Below are 19,940 nucleotides of genomic sequence, written 5' to 3' on the forward strand. Positions count from 1 at the left end.
ATCCTGCCCCCACCCCACCCAATGTTAGTGTTTTTAAGCTCTATCTCCATCTTTAGGTGACATATCTGATAATTACTATTATGTAGTAAAATTGTATCAATTTAAAGTAAAGTAGGGCTAGTGAATTTTTAATTGTGGCTAGTAAATTTTTTAAATCACTGATCCCATGGCTAGTGGATTTTATAAAAATTCTAGAAGCCTCGCGTAACGTTTCTAAATACAGTTAACTCACCAAAACCATGCTTTAACTATTACTTACACTGCTAAACTGTGAAACAGTTTTTTTTATAAAGCTGCCCACTCCATTCCTAGAAACATCTGCCCTTGAATGTCAAAATGTCAATCTTGACAAATATGTTAAATACAGCATAAGGTGTCAGTAATTTGAATCTGTAAAAACACTCCAATGTTTGTTTTTAATTGTTCAGTTTTCGAACTTAAAACCGATACTAAATACATTTAGATATACTGGGACCGGAGTATTAGTTTATTTTAATTTAGAGTGGAGTGAGGGAGAGGATGCCTTCAAGTTCTATATGCAAACAAGCAATCTGATAGTACTACTAAAGCAATACATGTACCCTTCCGGGCACACATTTTTTTTGTATCTCCTAAGTTCAAGGGCCATAACTCTGTCAAAAATGGGTAAATCACTGTGAAGGAAGAAGTAATTTTTTTATTTAACAACGCACTCAACAGATTTTATTTATGGTTATATGGTGTCAGACATATTGTTAAGGACCACACAGGTATTGAGGGAGAAAACCCACTGTCACCACTTCGTGGGCTACTCTTTTCGATTAGCAGAAAGGGATCTTTTATATGCACCATATGCACTACAGACAGGGTAGTACATACCACGGCCTTTGATATACCAGTCGTGGTGCACTGGCTGGAACAAGAAATAGCAAAATGGGCCCATCGACGGGGATCGATCCCAGACCGACTGCACATCGAGTGAGCGCTTTACCACTGGGTTGCTTCCTGCCCAATTCACTGTGAAAGTCAAACGTGATATGTAACAGTAGGCCTACATGATAAAGCTGTACACCAAATTTCAGCTCAATATCTAACGGCATTGTAAAGAAAATTATATGACGGTCAGATGGATGGACTTACTCACTGACAGACAGACAGACAGACAAAGATGAAACCTATATAGTTCCCTCTGGTTGGGTTTAGGATGTCATTTGCCAAAACTGACAGCAGAGAATTAATGTTAAAAAAATTTGCGAATATACTTCTTAACTAATTTGCCAAAAAGCTCATTCGAAATTTGAAATGTCCTTTGTAGATTTGCTTCTATTTCAATCATTTGGATAGTTTAGACATCATAGTTTGGCAGTTTGGGCTACAGATCTTTTGACCAAATTCACCAAACTGCTAATAATGTTTTGGCTCCATCTTAATTTTACTGTGGAATACCTAAATTAACTGATCTCTTAACTGTTAATCCAAAATTTTATCCAATCGTTCTGTAAAAACTTTGATTTGTTTATGAACATCAAGGTTGTGTCATTTGAAGATCGATCAAATGGATAAGTTTACATATAGAGTACAAAGTCTGACAAATACCACCATTTTGCAGTATATCTGTATAAACATGTCTGTATATGTATGACAGCACTGACTTAATAATTACGCAGTGTGGGGTGCAACATGCTCAGGTTGTCATGTATCCAATCAAGAACTTCCCTGTCTCAGTTCGAAGGTGCTGTGATTGGTCATAATAATACGGAAGTGTGTTTAATGATGTAAATTCCATTACCTATGAACACACAAATTAACATATTTAATTTAGAGTACAGTTGCTATGCAATGAACACTATAGGGCCCCGACATTTTAGATAAAAATTAAAATAAAATTAAAATACCAGGAAATCACAATGTCACATAATATAAGAGTTGAAATAATTTATGCTCCCTATGTAATATAACATATTATTTATTTTACACATACAACACACATTTATGTAATAAAAACAATATCCAAAGAATGCCAGCTACATGTAACTTGTTAAATTTTTTATTTAACATGTGCAGTTGATAAATTGATGGTATCGGTGGCAATGAAAAAAGGACACCTTTTTCAAATTAATTTTTTTCTAAACAAAGAAAATTCATGTTGGCTGGCCTTTAAAGCATAGAATAAAAAAGGTCTGGCCTAGAGTTTAAAATCTTGTTGTATAAGCTGCAATGTGGGTTGCTAATAAACGTTAACAAATGGTTGCTATCAAATGGCAGAACAAGTAATATGGTAGTCTAGAGATGGCTGTTTAATAAAGGTGGCTTCGTAATTTGTGAACATATGGTTTTCACACATCACATAGCATATTACCTATCAAAATGAAGGAAGGAAATGTTTTTATTTAACGACACACTCAACACATTTTATTTTACGGTTATATGGTGTCAGACATATGGTTAAGGACCACACTTATATTGAGGGAGGAAACCCGCTGTCGCCACTTCATGGACCACTCTTTTTTATTAGCAGCAAGCGATTTTTTATATGCACCATCCCACAAACAGGATAACACATACCACGGCCTTTGATATACCAGTTGTGGTGCACTGGCTGGAACAAGAAATAGCCCAATGGGCCTACCGACGGGGATCGATCTCAGACCAACCGCGCATCAAGCGAATGCTTTATCACTGGGCTACATCCTCCCCCCATGAAGCCTGTGGTAGTAAACTGACTGATTCAATGAACACTTTCTGGGCATCATCCAGCAACAGGATCAAACCCCAGAAGACACTCCAGAATTTTATCATGAAGCCCCCATCTTCAGCTAAAGCAATTAGTGGAACTGGCACTATGTATGACAATTTTGGACAATAACAATCCCAGTTTATTTCATTTCAACTTATTTCCGTGCTTATATCCAATTAAGGTTCAAGCATGCTGTCCTGGGCACATACACCTCAGCTATCTGGACTGCCTGTCCAGGTCAGAGGGTTAGTGGTTAGTGAGAGACAAGTCGGTTTAGTGATCTTACATCTACCCACCGGTTGTTAAAACTCGTTTTGGGTGGAGCCAGTACCAGGAGACGATCCCAGTATATATCTACCAACCTTAGAGTGACAGTCCCGAGTTTGTTGCCATTGTAAGATGACTGACAAAATATTTTAACAACTAAAATGACATACTAAATATTGTTTCTTCTTTAGAATATAGGTGTCTGTATATTCAGTGTTTCTTGGTGTCCTATTATTTGTATGTAGCCCAAACTGGATTTGGTATCCCAACAATTTCGTACGTACGGACAAATATATATATATATTGGGAAACCAAATGAAGTTTCAGCTAGTACAATACTGCGACGATCAGAAACACATTTAAGTATACAGACACTGATATTTTATGCAGGAAAATGTAGTTAAGTCAAATTTGTTGTCCTTAAAACATCTCTGGTAGTTCGCAACATCTTAACAATGGCAACAAACTCAGGACTGTCCCTTTAAAGTCTGATGGCTTAACTACTGCACCACCAAGACTGGGTATGCGCATTTCATTTAGGAGATCACCATATGGAGTTTTAAAGATCTGAACCCCCCCTCTCCCTCTCCCCATCCCCCTCCCCCTCAGCCCACCACCCTCCCTTTGATCCAGACCTGGTACATGCCGGTGACAACTCATACAACCACACACATTACATATTTAGAACCATACACAGCCCACACTGCTACTGTATGTATAGGCACACCTGATGTCAGCATACTGTCATTGTATGTCAACATCAAAGCAGACCACTATCTACATATGTATCTACTCATCTGTGACTAATGGGCAATACATGGCTTTGCATGATTCACACAAAATGTTATTTTTTTGCTGTCATGGGATTTTTGCAATTCTGTCATGGAGTGACTAGCTGTTACAGCCTAGAGATATGTACAATACCTCAGTTAAGATGTGACTGCAGTGAACTTACAAAGCAGTGACAATTAACAGCACAGCACAATGTCACGAGGAAAAACCTCTTCTAGTTTTCTGTATGGTACATTGTCATTAAGATCCTATAGTGGGCATACAACATCCAGTAGATATAAAGGAAGAAAATGTTTTATTTAATGACGCACTCAACACATTTTATTTATGGTTATATGACATAAGACATATGGTTAAGGACCACACATATATTGAGAGAAGAAACCCGCTGTCGCCACTTCATGAGCTACTCTTTTTGATTAGCAGCAAGGGATCTTTAATATACACCATCCCACAGACAGGAGAGTACATATTACGGCCTTTGTTACACCAGTTGTGGAGCACTGGCTGGAACAAGAAATATAGCCCAATGGGTCCACTAACGGGGATCGATCCTAGACTGACCATGCATCAAGCAAGCACTTTACCACTGGGCTATGTCCCACCCCTAGGTATAAGTTGCCATGCAACCCTGCTTATAAGATTCAACGTCCTGGACATAAAACTGATCATTTACATTCAGTTATATGTCGAGTGTGGATTTCACAAGATGAAACGAACATCGGTTTGTTTAACAAAAGCTAATATTTGCATTTATACCAACGGTCAATAAATATGGTTTTATTTTATTTTAGTCAACAGTGTGGGTCAAGTCGTTTGAAATAACCATATACTTATCCAACACACATGGGTATGTTGACACAGACTGTGCAGGTCCATAGGACATCTGGAGTTGGGGTGGGGGGGGGGGGGGGGGTGGGGGCAGAGCATGATTTCCAGTGGAGGCGGGCACAAGGCATATTTGTATCTTTATTTATACTCTTCAAAAAAAGTAGGGGAACTCTAATAAGAATTTACAATTGCCAAAATTGTATGGTATATTAGCTGTGTGGAATGGTTATATGATAATAGTGAATTAATTGGGCAAACATTACAACCGGTAGTTCAGTATTACAGTAGATTTTATGATCACCAAAGATCTTGAAGGACGATTGGGATCAGAAGTGAAATTTGAAAGTTGACGTTTTTATATCAGTAAATCACAAATTCAAACAATAAAAATGACTAAAAACAAAACAATAACAACTGTATGATCAACAGAATGAAAAAGATTGACAGAAATAATGTTCCACAGTGATTAATGGACCTTCCTGGAAATTGTCAAACTTGAGAATGACACCCCATGCACATGTACGGGGCAACTGCATGATGCACGAGCAAACTATGGAATGTGTTTCGGTATGTCGATAAACAGACCTGAACGTTCTTTATTATAGGATGTATGTGGTCAAAATGTATGCTCGGTCTAATAGTTGATATTAACATTAATATTTCAGGTTTCCCCTACTTTTTTTGAAGAGTATATATAGAGTAGGTTTGAAAAAAGTATATTTTTCCCTCAAGTGGCAGTCATAGGCCCTGCTGTGCCATAAAAGATTCAATTTTGTCAATGTGAAATGTACAAATAAAAGATCTGACATAGCTACATTAGATAAAGATGACACTGTACAATACAAGTGTCTCATACGAGATTAGCCTATTGTAACAAGACAGACATTGCCATAAAAGATTCAACGTGAAATGTACAAATAAAAGATAGATCTGATGTAGCTAGATTTGATAAAGGTGATGCTGTACAATACAAATGTCTCGTACAAGATTAGCCTATTGTGACAAGACAAACATTACGATTTTTTCAGTTGTATTGGGTAGCGTCTCTTTAATAGATAACAGTTGGTAATGTACTTATGAACTTGATCCCTTGCTATGTGATATCACATCAATAGTAAACAAATGTTTCTGTGACAGTGGGTTAACAGGTTACTATAGGAAATTGATTCTGTGCACAACAGTGGTTTGGGGTTTTTTTTTCAACCATTCATTTCCAGCAATAATTATCGAGTAAAACATAAAATAAAAGATGTCTGGCCTAATGATAAAAAAAAAGCTTGTAGATAAATTTTCAGTGTTCGATATAAGCGCTTGTCCGTTTGTCCTGACGAGTGAAAATCTTCTTGGACAAACAAACTGTACCTCAATGGTTGTCAAGTGGACAAGTGAAAATGTTCAATGATGTTTCATTTTGAGCAATGAAAAACATCGTCCTTGTACTTCCATAAAACAAACTATTTATTTGGACACGTAAAAATATTGTGGGACAAGTCGATGACTTGATGGGTTTGTCCGGTGGACTAATGAAAAATTCTGCTTATTTCTATCACTGGCTTTTCTGTGGTGGCACAGCTGACAGGAATCAATTTCAATGGCTACTACTATAACTATGTACATGTATATATATACCACTCAAATATGTGGTATGTGCTATCCTGTTTGTGGGATGGTGCATATAAAAGATCCCTTGCTACTAATGGAAAAATGTAGTGGGTTTCCTCTCTAAGACTCTATGTCTCACTGGGCTATTTCTCGTTCCAGCCAGTGCACCACAACTGGTATATCAAAGGCAGTGGTATGTGCTAACCTGTTTGTGGGATGGTGCATATAAAAGATCCCTTGCTACTAATGGAAAAATGTAGCAGGTTTCCTCTCTAAGACTCTATCTCAGAGTCCCATTGGGCTATTTCCCATTCCAGCCAGTGCACCACGACTGGTATATAAAAGGCCATGGTATGTGCTTTCCTGTCTATCTCCTGGACTGCCCACTGCATAATAATCATAGAATGCACCTACTAAAAATACTTAACATTAACAACCCTGCCACCATAATACCTAATAACCTACTACAACCAGATAAAAAAACTAAAAACGAAATCTTTCACGCACTCTACCAGTTCGTACAGTCTACCAAACTAAAATTATAAACCAACTGTCACCCCTTCAGCCACTGGGAACAGAATTGCCACCATGATGCACTCGACCACGATTAACATTCCAAACCAGTGGTTGAACACCAGACAACGGGATATATAAATAAAAATAGGGTAAATAAATAAGGAAAACTAGCCGCTCAACTAACCCAAATAAACATACTGCCACCACCCACCCTCAGAAGAGAAGTTGCTAATCTCGACCTGATTAGCACTCCGATTCGGAGGGTGGTTCTGGTGGCAGGATAGGTAACCGATAGTACTAAAATTATAATAGGTTAACCTAGGCTCCCACCTACTAAACTGTTGGCAGATTGTTGTGTTATATATTGATTAGGGATCCTCTGTTATGGATGAATCGTACCTACTACCTAAAAATTATTATATGCAAAGCACTAGGCTTTTTTAAACTACACTCATACTATAAGGGAAATCCCCTTCAAATTAGATAGCTAGAGTAACTAATAACCCCCCACCTCCTTGCATTCACTATGCAATTCAAGGAGAGGGGGGGATGGGTGGCTTTGATCAGCCGTTGGAAACAGAATAAGGACTCAATACAGTAGGAACAACCATAACATAAAATATAGGTAAACACAAACACGGCATGCACTCTCAACATACCATAGGGTGAATTGACTAATGATAACAATGCACCCGTCCATACATAAAACCAAAATAATGGCCCAGCACGTACTCCAATAAGGAGTCGGACAAAAGAAACCGGCTCCAAGTACACCAATGCACTGCACCTAGAAGGGACTGGACAAAAGAATACCAGCCCCTTCACCCAAACCCAAAATAAAACTTTCCTTGGCGCTGGCAGGACCTTGGGCAAAACGGACAAACTCACTTCACCTCCATGGCAACAGCATCCAACATCAAGCTCTCCATCACCGCCTCTACCTCGTCTGACCTACACAATTGCTCGAGTCTCCCCTGGGTTGTCATGCCACGATCAGAAGAGATCAGGCCCTTTCTAAGAGGCCTATGGGCAACCTAGGGAGACACCCTACAGCACCAAGAAGGTCATAATAAAGAGCTACTCTCGGAATACTAAAAACAAAACCTATTGGCTCTCCTCACTATTTCAATTAGAATGACCATCAAAATTGCGCCAAATTTCCTTCATGTAAAGGCGCACCTCTTTCTCTTTTGATATAATCCTACGGGACTTTCAAAATTCTATAGCACCAATTACACCCGGCCCGCCTGTCACCAACATTTGGACTGCTGGTGCTCCCTTGCACTTGCCAGTGCAGACGTCCCTCTCTAACCCTCCCCTACCTCTTTCCTGTCTTGGACAGAGGGATCCGGCCAAGGCCGGTCCCTGTGCCCAGTATAGGCGTGTGCTACAACAGCTTGCTCTGAATGTGCACGTAAAGTCTTTCACTTCACTTCACTTGCTTTCCTGTCTGTGGAAAAGTGTATATAAAAGATCCCTTGCTGCATTAAGAAAAATGTAGCCGGTTTCATCTGATGACACAGTCAGAATTACCATTTGTTTGACATCCAATAGCCTATGATTAATAAATTAATGTGCTCTAGTGGTATTGTCAAACAAAACAAACTTTTATATCAAATCGTTTATGGTGATTTAATCCATTTTTCTTTTTGTATTACATCATCAAAATACATATGTATATAATGCACAGCCAACCGTGACTAATGGCAGGCCAGACAGGAACGTCTTACTCATCCACACCCTGCACAATATATGGGGATTCCAGCCTCGGTAGAGCAGTGGTTAATTAAGCCATCGTGCCTAAGGCTGGTAGGTACTGTGTTCGCCTTCTGGTACCGGCTCCCATCCAGAGCAAGTTTAACGACTTAATGGGTAGGTGAAAGGCCACTACAGCGACTTCTCTCTCACTACCAAACCAACCACTAACACACTGTCCTGATAGCTGAGGGGGCATGTGTGTGTGTGTGTGCTGTGTGTGTGTGTTGTGTGTATGTGTGTGTGTTGTGTGTGGCTGTTTGTGTTTTGTGTTTGTGTGTGTGTTTGTGTGTGTGTTGTGTGCATGTGTGTGTGCATGTGTGTGTGTGTGTGTGTAATTGGATATAAGTATGAAAATATGTTAGGTATAAATGAATGACTATATGGAACTAAATTTAGTTCAGTTGAGAGTGCCTTCCTGAGGTGCTTGAGCCATAGGATCAAACCTCCGTGGAACCATGCAGTCTCTGATTTGGTTTAAACAATATATATTACTGCCACATTTGCGGTTTTTGGATTAGCCAACAGGCGTATGTCTATATTAAGACCTCTCCATAAATGTTTACAAATACAAATACTTCATATATGACTAAGATGACAAAACTAATAAATTGATATTTACAAACAGGAACAAAGACAGACAGACAGAGAGCAAGAGGGAGATGACAAAACTAATAAATTGATATTTACAAACAGGAACAAAGACAGACAGAGAGTGAGAGGGAGATGACAAAACTAATAAATTGATATTTACAAACAGGAACAAAGACAGACAGACAGAGAGCGAGAGGGAGATGACAAAACTAATAAATTGATATTTACAAACAGGAACAAAGACAGACAGACAGAGAGCGAGAGAAAGTGAGCAAGATAAAGAATGAGAGAGAGAGAGAGAGAGAGAGAGAGAGAGAGAGAGAGAGAGAGAGAGAGAGAGAGAGAGAGAGAGAGAGAGACACACACACACACACAGACAGACAGACAGACAGACACACAGAGACAGAGAGAAGAAAAGGAATGGAGTTATATTATTTGGAAATAAACAGAAGTAAAAGTAAAAGCAACGAATGACTAATTTATTTCAAAATGTTTACTTTTTCTAATCAAGTCCTGGACAGATTAGTTGTTTTTTCTCCCATCCCAACCATGCGGTGCCCCCCAAAAAAGTTTAACTTTTTACTCCTTTCCATATTTTGATATTTTGGACAGTAAAAACAGTGAAACTTAGTGGATAAAGACCGATATATAGAGGATATTTCATTTTTTTTTTTTTTCAGATATGATTTATATCTCGAGTGAAGTTTGCAATCATATCTCACGAGTCGCACTTGTGCCACTAGTGTGATATGGTTGTAAACTTCACGAGATGAGATATAAATCATATTTGACAAAAAACATGAAATTTTCTATTATAACTTTTGGCAATTTACCTTTATTTTTAAAATGCCAGCAGCAAAATAGTTCTGGCTTTCTTACAGTGACGATAACACATTTTAGAGTGAAATAGTGAAATTTTCACTCTAAAATGTGTTATCGTCACTGAGTGACTGATAACACTTTTATTTCACTGATATTTTGAGATATTTCACTAAATGTTTCCTTGAGGTGCTTACGATGTACACATAGGATCAAACTTCCTTGGTGGTCCCCTTCTCTAATTGGTTTTTTCCCATCCCAACCAGTGCCTCCTGACAAAACAAAACCAACTTTAAATTTTTACCCATCCCCACTGATTGAGGTATTTATTTATTCTTGTACAATATACACATAAAAGGTTCCAAACAAGCAATTTATGGCGTTTCCATTTTAATCAAGTTTGAACTTAAAGGAACTATCCAGTTTGTAGCCATTGTAAGATGTTTCTGACTAAAAACAGCCTTTTTGGTGACTAAAATTACATACATGTATTATATATATTTTCTTTTTTTAGAATACCAGTGTCTGCATATCTGATGTGTTTGGTGGTTGGGTGTTAATTAATGTTTGCAGCAGTCACTGTTGATTTTCTTCCTGATATACCGGTGGTTGGGTGTTAATTAATGTTTGCAGCAGTCACTGTTGATTTTCTTCCTGATATACCGGTACATGTTTTCACATGACATAGGAACTTATTGTGTGGTAACATCGTGCCTGGGCTACTTCAAACATTAGGATGACAACAGACACTTATTCAGATAGTGATATTCTAATCAGGGAAATATCTGTAATACTGTAAAATGATAGCAAGCATCAAATTTTTAGTGAATTTAAAGAGGCCATACAAGATGCTAATATTTCATAAAAAGAGACGTACAACAGACCCTCCCGAAAAACATTTGTGTGACTGAATTGTCGGTGATTAGCTGAACACATATTAATGGTTACATGCTACCAAAATGGATAGCAAACAATAATACAGTAGTTACTTTAGCATGTACAGTCTGCAATTTTGTATTAAACTTCAACTGTCTGTGAGCTGCATATAATGTCAAAATATATCAAATATATTATTTAACCTGATCCTTTAGCTTTTCTTTAAATTTTTTAACATGACGACCTCACTAAAATTTTATGTCGCTAATATGTCACTTATTTGGATTTCGCTAAATTTTAATATCGGTAATATTTTATAATTTACAGTATGTAACTTTAGTCATCACAAAGGGCTGTGTTAGTCGTAAACATGTCACAATGGCAGCAAACTCTGGACAGCTCCCTTTAACAAGATTTCTATTTATTTATTTATTTCAACTTATTGTCGTGCTTATATCCAATTAAGGTTCAAGCACACTGTTCTGGACACACACCTCAGCTATCTGTCCAAGACAGTTGGTTAGTTGTTAGTTGGTTAGTGAGAGAGAAGAGGGTGTAGTGGCATTACACCTACCCACTGAGCCCTTAAGAACTCGCTCTGGGTGGGAGCCGGTACTGGCCTGCGAACCCTGTACCTATCAGCCTGTGGTCCGATGGCTTAACCACGACACCACCGATTCCGGTAAAGATTTGTGAAGATATTCTTCAGTTATGCATGTACTTGAACTTATTATTTACTCTACGTAATTAAGCACTCATTAAGTTAGTTATACAGTAAACACTTGAGTTATAGATTAGTGTAAACACTTGAGAGTTATAGATTAGTGTATGTAAATATAATATACTATATGGTTCTTAACCAACAGAAAAACTGCTGCTGTCTAGTCATTTCTGACTGCTTTTTAAAAGATCTGTAAATTACAGGGTTGAATATCAACAAAAATAATTATTATAATGAAGGTACAAAACACTTAAGTACATAATTTGAATTTGAAACAAATGTAAAAAAAAGAAAAAAAAGAGCAATATTCTGTGAAACCCCATGAAACATTTTGTTCAGTATTGCGTCGCGATTCGCTACACAAGTTTCTAACATCACTATACAATTTTTACACATTAAACAATAGTTGCTAATCAATTTTCAACTGACTAGAAATAAAATGTTCCTTGAACCCCTCAAAACCATAAACTGGAATTCCTTCAAAACTGGATGTTTTTCATGATCTCTTTACAAACATCAGTACAGAAAACAACCTCTCTAAGCTGGAAATCCCTTAACACCAGACTTTTTACTTAGTTATATGGGTGTCCAGTTTAGAGGGGATCTATTGTACAAACACATACATTTTTACAGACAGTTTTTTTAAAGATTTTTTATTTTTAATGAAAGAAAAAAAAAGAAAATAGATGCAAAGAGGAAGCAATTAAGAAAGGAAAAAAAAAAGAAGCAATGTGTACTGTGGTGAAATATCGTTTTGCTGTCACATTATTTCTCACATGACCTTGACCTCAAACATCACAATAAATGTATGACTATACATGCAATGATGTTATTTTCCTCTATGGTGAATGTGTTTAAGATTTTAATTAATATGTACATGTCAACAAAACAAAACTTCATTTACTGTAGACTGAACAAAAATATTTATAGTGACACTACTACTGGACAAGTTATACCAGTAATTAACTACCTATACAACACACACGCAGAACAAAACATTAAAGAAAGTAAAAGGGAAAGAAAGAAAGGTATGAATTACAAAAAAACCTATACATACTGGAACATAAAGAAAGAAAGGTATGAATTACAAAGAAACCTATACATAATGGAACATAAAGAAAGAAGTAGGCGCCATCTGGCTACTAGGTGGTAAAGTTAACGTAAAGGGCGGCAAACAAATGAAAGTAAAAAATAAGAACACCCACCACCCACACCAAAAAAACAACCCAAAAAGAGATTTAAAAAACAAAAAACAAAACAAAATGTATCGGTCAGATTTAAAAAATGTATACACACCAAAGAAAAAAACAAAAGAAAGAAAGAAAGAAGAAATTACCCGCAACTTGCGTACATGTAATACGACAGAGGAATCTTTACTATGTCTGACTGGATACAAAATAAAACACCGGGAGTACAGAGGTAGCTAGCAGAAACAAACGAGACGACAGAACAGAAGAGACTTCGAGCTGCAAGTTGTAACAACTTTTAGCCCTTCCTCCCACCGATGTCTGCATCACTTAACACCACAGTGCGATGGTCGACCTGACACATGTATTTTAACGACTCTCACTCACCTGTCTGTGAACCACCTAGCGAAATATGTGAGGCAGACACAATGACATGCTGTGAGTGTGTGTGTGTTTACGTGTATATGTGGCCCCCACACAACAATCAGACTCATCCTGATCATGTCATTCCTGTCATTTCTATACTAAATGACAAACCTGGTTTCAATGAGTCACTTAACACGTTTAACAAGACATTTGGTCAATGTCCATGCATTCAGACTCAATAAAAACACGATATCAGTTTGACATGATTGGTATTCCTGATGTACATGCATGAGAGTGAATCATAGTTTTTGGACACCACTATAGCACATTGATTTGTTAATCATCAGCTATTGGATGTCAAACATTTGGTGATTTTGATATATAGTCATAGATGAAACCTGCTACATCTTTCCATTAGTAGCAAGGCATCTTTTATATGCACCATCCCACAGACAGGATAGCATATACCACGGCCTTTGATATACCAGTCATGGTGCACTGGCTGGAACGAGAAATACATTTGTAGGCCAGTGGGCCCACTGACATGGATCGATCCTCGACCAGAAAGCTAGACCGATGGACCGATCAGTCGCACACTTTACCACCCACTGGGCTACATCCCACCACTAGTTGTAAAGGAAACCCGTACAGTTATCCATTAGCAAGGGATCTTTTATATGCACTTTCCTACAGACAGGACAGCACATACCACAACCTTTGATATAGCAGTCATGGGGCATTGGTTGGGACAGGAAAAAACCCCGATCAGACAAAGGGTCCACAAAGGAGATTCGATCCTGCCACCAAAGCACCTCAAGCAAGCATGCTCACAACAGAGCTAGATCGATCCCACCCCCTTGGGTTGTGGAGTTCCAAACAAATGTTCAGGTGATAATATATTTAATACTGAGAAATCAATTTACTGTGATTAGATGTGAAATCTTGTTTCTGATAGCAATACTACACTGTATACCATGTATGTTGTTAGCTACAGGACCTTATAAACTGAATTAATATACTCTTCAAAAAAAGTAGGGGAACTCTAATAAAGAAAGAAAGAAATGTTTTATTTAACGACGCACTCAATACATTTTATTTACGGTTATATGGCATCAGACATATGGTTAAGGACCATACAGATATTGAGAGAGGAAACCCACTGTCGCCACTTCATGGGCTACTCTTTTCGATTAGCAGCAAGGGATCTTTTATATGCACCATCCCACAGACAGGGTAGTACATACCACGGCCTTTGATATACCAGTCATGGTGCACTGGCTTACACCGACCGCGCATCGAGCGAGCGCTGTACCACTGGAAAATACCCAGGAACTCTAATAAGAATTTACAATTGCCAAAATTGTAAGGGATATTAGCTGTGTGGAATGGTTATATGATAATAGTGAATTAATTGGGCAAACATTACAACCGGTAGTTCAGTATTACAGTAGGTTTTATGACCACCAAAGATCTTGAAGGACGATTAGGATCAGAAGTGAAATTTGAAAGTTGACATTTTTTTACCAGTAAACAATAAAAATGACTAAAAACAAAACAATAACAACTGTATGATCAACAGAATGAAAAAGATTGACAGAAATAATGTTCCATAGTGATTAATCGACCTTCAAGGAAACTGTCAAAATCAAGAATGACACACCACGTACGTGTATGGGGCAACTGCATGATGCACGTGCAAACTATGGAATGTGTTTCGGTGTGTTAATAAACAGACCTGAACGTTCTTTACTAGGATGTCTGTGGTCAAAACGTATGCTCGGTCTAATAGTTGATATTAACATTAATATTTCAGGTTCCCCTACATTTTTTGAAAAGTATATATAATGCTAGGATAGGAGACTCAAATTAACAAAGTCCATGCATAACAAACAAGCCTTTTAATTAAAATATTTAATTCACCATTTCCTGTTACAAAGGCTTACCACTGTCCAGGGAAAACAACGGTTTTGGAGTTGTTGTTTTTTTTATAGTGTGTGTGTGTGTGTGTGTGTGTGTGTGTGTGTGTGTGTGTGTGTTTTTGTGGTGGTTGTTTTTTTTAATCTTCTTTGAATTTTTTTGGGACCAAATACAGATATAAAAGACTTTTTATTGTATTGTATTGTACTTTCTTTTTTTTTAAATCTAGAAAACATTAAAATTTTATATTCAAAATTATTCTTCATCAGGAAAAGCTGACTGAATACACTCAACAATTTTTTTATTTTTTATCAGACTTTTAAATCTACAAAACATTAACTATTCAAAATATCTTCTTTAAAAAAAAAAAATTAACACACACACATAAACAAAAAATTTATGTCTGTTTACAAAACATTAAAATTACATTCAAAATCTCTTCTTTGACATTTTGAATACTTTTACCTTTTATTAAATTTATTTAGCTCTTTTATCTTCAGAACAAATTTACAGCCACTGTAAAATATGTAAATACCACTTGCTTTAAAAGCTGGTAGCTACTACATGTATATTGAGACACCTCTCAAAACCTGTACCTCAGTAAACCGCAATACCCTCAAACACAGATGTTATTCAGTCTCTTTTTAATATTGGTACAGAACTTCTCTAAACCAGGTCATACCCTTAATACCAGACTTTTTTACTTGGTCCTGGAGCTGTCTGGTTTAGAAGGGTCTGGTTTATAAGGGTTTTACTGTAAAAAATTATCAAACCTTACATACATTATTCATAAGCTTCAGCCCTAAAGTGGCAATTTAATAACACGCAAATAAACATTTTATTACTTCCTTCTTCTGTTAGCATATTTCTTCCTGGTTGTGTAGATTGTTGTTTGCAATTCACGGCCAATTTGGCTGAACGTTCGTGACCCTCATTGCTCACGGGACTTGACTGTCACTTCATACAATATGCTATATAGAAAAGTGTAAAAGATTTTAATGTGATTTTTTGCCACCAATGTCACACACAATAGACTACTGTGATGTTTTATATTGAAAAGTGTAAAAGATTATAAACCGACTGTTTGAAAAAAAAAGACACACACAATGGTCTACTGTGTTATAAAAAAAATATAAATATTTATTGAAATGGACGAGATAACTTATAAAAGGTTTAACTCAAATTTAAGCCAAACAAAGATGTTAGCTATTTGACAAATGTTGGGAAACGTTTACATAATAGGCTAGACTAAAGGGTATGAAGCAAGGTAAATATACAACACAGATCTAAAGGAAGGAAGGAAATGTTTTATTTAAAATTTAATTTATTTACGGTTATATGGCATCGGACATATGGTTAAGGAACACACAAATAATGAGAGAAGAAAAGTGCTGTTGCCAATACTGAGCTACTCATGAGCTCACATTTTATTTACGGTTATATGGCATCGGACATAAGGTTAAGGACCACACAGATACTGAGGGAGGCTACTCTTTTCAATTAGCAGCAAGACATCTTTTACCAGCGCTCTACAAAGCGAGTAAAATACTCACCATGGCGACTAAAAACATTCCCTGGCGTCTAAAGAATAAAATCATATTCGCCAGTTGGCGACTGTCCAATAATTTTACCTTAATCTGTAAACAAAACTGGACATTGGAAAACACAGTGGACCAGTAGCAATTTATCTTCCATAAAACGTGTTTTCTATCAGTAGTTTATTTGAAAAATAAAAGTTTGAATTAAGTTAATCGGACTATGAATAACGGTGACGTTAAGAGGGGTATGATGTTATCTCCCTTAACTTGAATTTCAAGCGTTTGAAAATAATTCGGCCCCAGTTCACTTTTGAACCAAGTCGGTCCTGTCCCATTTAGAGCCAGGTTTTATTTACGTATTAAAATGAGATTGTTGAGTCACTGTGTGTCTTTACTTGTCTGTTTCAAACTCAAACGTTAATTATGTTAAATGTCGACTTATATATGCGTTATGCTGTGCTCCAATCGTGTCGTGCTTATCGTGATAACGGGTCCCTCCACAATAACGACGTCTCCAGTCGTGAATGTTGTTTTAATCACATCGGAAGTCATGTTCACCAGTGGAGGATGAAAACATTTTTATATTTTCATGACTCGACTTTAGATGGCATTAAAGACACAACTATTTACAAAACAGTATTTACAGATTTACAAGGCAATATGTGACAAAAATAAATATTATTTAAACCAAAAGTAAGGTAGCCGATTGGTAACTACATGTTGAAGCCTGGTAATTAATATCACAATTCTTTTATTTAACTTTTAATGAGTACTGCAATTTAAATGCATAACTTAGCAGTGCCATTAAAATAGTAATTCGCTTAATTTCGTTTAATAAAATGATTGGATACGGAAATTTTGATACCGATAGTTAATAGTCCTTCACTGTTTTAGTGGAACTGGACACAAACAGTAACTTGTAATTACTGTTTAACAACTAGGAATTACCCTTTCACAAGTTCATTCGAATGCGGTCCTATAATAACAATTACGGCATTAGTAATGTGCCGTAAAATGGCAGATATGAATCAATTTAATGACAAGTATATATTAGCTGGCTACTAAATATAAGTGGCTGGCGACTAAAATATTATACTTTACTGGCCAGGGAAGAGTAAATTTGAACTTGCTTTGTAGAGCACTGTTTACATGCACCAACCCACAGATAGGATAGCACATACCACGGCCTTTGATGTACCAGTCCTGGTGCATTGGCTGGAGTGAGAAATAGCCCAATGGGCCCACCTATGTGACAGTGTTTGAGATCATAAAATGTTATTTCATCCGGCCAGTAAATTCCTGTAATTTAATTTGAACTAGTGTCACTATACCAGCCACTAGTTTGCTTCAAACAATTAATAGGATGACAATTTTTGTGCGGAAATAGGGTATAGTCAACATATTTTGCTTCAAGCAATTATCAAATAGATTTACAGTCTGTTTCCTTTTTTTTTCTCAAAACAAATTGCAGACAGGCTGTAATGTCAGAGGTTGAAACAACAGACTTGATTTTATTATATCAACACATTTTTATTCAAGTAATTCTGATATAGATCTAGAGATTGTTTTATCTTTTTTTTCTCTGAAAACAAATTGCAGACAGACTATAATGTCAGAGGTTGAAACAACAGATTTTATTTTATTATTATCAACAAATTTTTATTCAAGTAATTCTTATATAGATCTAGAGATTGTTTTCCTCTTGTTTTTTTCTCAAAACAAATTGCAGATGGGCTGTATAATGTGACACGTTGGAACAACTGTATTTACATTTTATTATATAGTCATTTATTCAATCAAGAAGAAACTCCAATGTAGACGGGTTTTGTGGAATTAAATGGGTTTACTGGAGATATCTCAACTGATCAGTGATTGGTTAATTCTGACACTGAAGTAATCAGTGATTGGCTCGTAGGCTTACAAGGAAGTTATGTGCCAGTACGTACCTGTACATGGTGTATTACTTACTATCAAACAAAACAATGAAAGGATTATTTGATTAAACTATTACTGATATCTCATATTACGTTCATGTTAGTCTTATTCATCAATACAACAGATATGGCACACACAAGTGTATAAAAAACACCGGAATTTTACCAACTGTATATTCAAATGCAAACAAAACAGTCTGTGATACTTCATGTACAATTCAACGCACAAACAGCCTGGCCTACAATAAAATCCCTGTTATACCACATGTTAGTTTCAGCTAATGGTAAAAGTTGACAGGAATGTATTTTGATTCCTGCAGTCATGCAAATTTAGTCCTGTGCCTTTTGATGCAATACTGCATATAAAAGATCCCTTTCTACTAATGGAAAAATGTAGTGGGTTTCCTCTCTACAACTATATGTCTAAATTACCAAATGTTTGACATCCAATAGCTCTAGTGGCTTCGTTAAACAAAACAAACCAACAAAATCTGACACAAACAGGGGCGGGATCTGGCTCAGTCAGTAGAGCTTTCACCCGAGGTGCTTGGGTCAAAGGATCAAATCCCCTCTGTGGACCCATTCTGATGCCCCCCCCCCCCCCCCATTCCAACCAGTGTACCACAGTCCTTGACACTCCAGCCATGGTGCACTGGTTGGAACGGGAAAAGACAATTTAATAAACCCTCTCCGATTGGGTCTTTTTCCTGTCCCAACCAGTCAGTGTTTCTCCCAGAAAGAAAGAAATTTTGGGGTATGATACTATGGAATTGAATATTTGCTGAATGCCACTGCAGTTGACAAAGGGTATGGTGGGGCCTCCCCCAGAAAGAAAATGGGTTAGGCATTAAGAAAATCATACAGTAATGATAAGTCATTACTTTTGTCAAAATGTTAACTAAAAAAAAAAAAAGCTGAAAAAATGTTTGGGTATGCCTGTTTTACCCTCTGGCAGAAACCCTGCTGGTGTGTCAGGAACCATGGTGTATGCTGTCCTGTCTGAGGGAAGGTACATGTTGGGAATTCCTGGCTAATTAAAGGATGTCGTGTTTTGTCTACATGTTACAATGACCAAATGTCTGACATTCACGTTTGGATGTAGCTCATTAGTGTAACTCTCATCTGAGGTGCAACAGATTGTGGGATCAATCCCCCCTGATGGTCTGCTATATCAAAGACCCTGGTATGTACTGTCCTGTCTGATTGTTTTGGCAGGAGTAATCTGTACTGTCGGAAAGCAGGTTTTTTAGTCAGGTGCTTGTACAGTAGGATCAAACTTCCTAGTGAACCCATTTTCCAACTTTATTCTCCCATCTCTACTTAATAAATATGGTCTTATTAGCAGGGTGGTCTTATTAGTGGGTTACTATCATTTTAACTTGATTCCAAATTATATACAATTATAACATAACAAATAGATTGCAAATATCATTTAATTCAAATAAATGATATTTGCAGAGTGAGAACTAAAATAGAATTAAGAACTACCGGTAATGTCAATATAAAATA

General features: G+C 36.9%; 1 protein-coding gene across 1 annotated transcript in view; it reads right to left on the reverse strand.

Annotated features, from left to right (window-relative positions):
* LOC121380196 overlaps nt 1-12,965 on the reverse strand; it is a 74,661-nt gene extending 61,696 nt beyond the window's left edge. Inside the window, exon 1 of the mRNA XM_041509006.1 lies at nt 12,826-12,965. The gene's annotated coding sequence lies outside the window, so the exon portion shown is untranslated. The remainder of the gene's footprint in view (nt 1-12,825) is intronic.
* Nucleotides 12,966-19,940: the final 6,975 nt, after the last annotated feature.

The sequence above is a fragment of the Gigantopelta aegis genome, chromosome 8 (genome assembly GCF_016097555.1).
Source record: "Gigantopelta aegis isolate Gae_Host chromosome 8, Gae_host_genome, whole genome shotgun sequence".
In the NCBI taxonomy this organism is placed as follows: domain Eukaryota; kingdom Metazoa; phylum Mollusca; class Gastropoda; order Neomphalida; family Peltospiridae; genus Gigantopelta; species Gigantopelta aegis.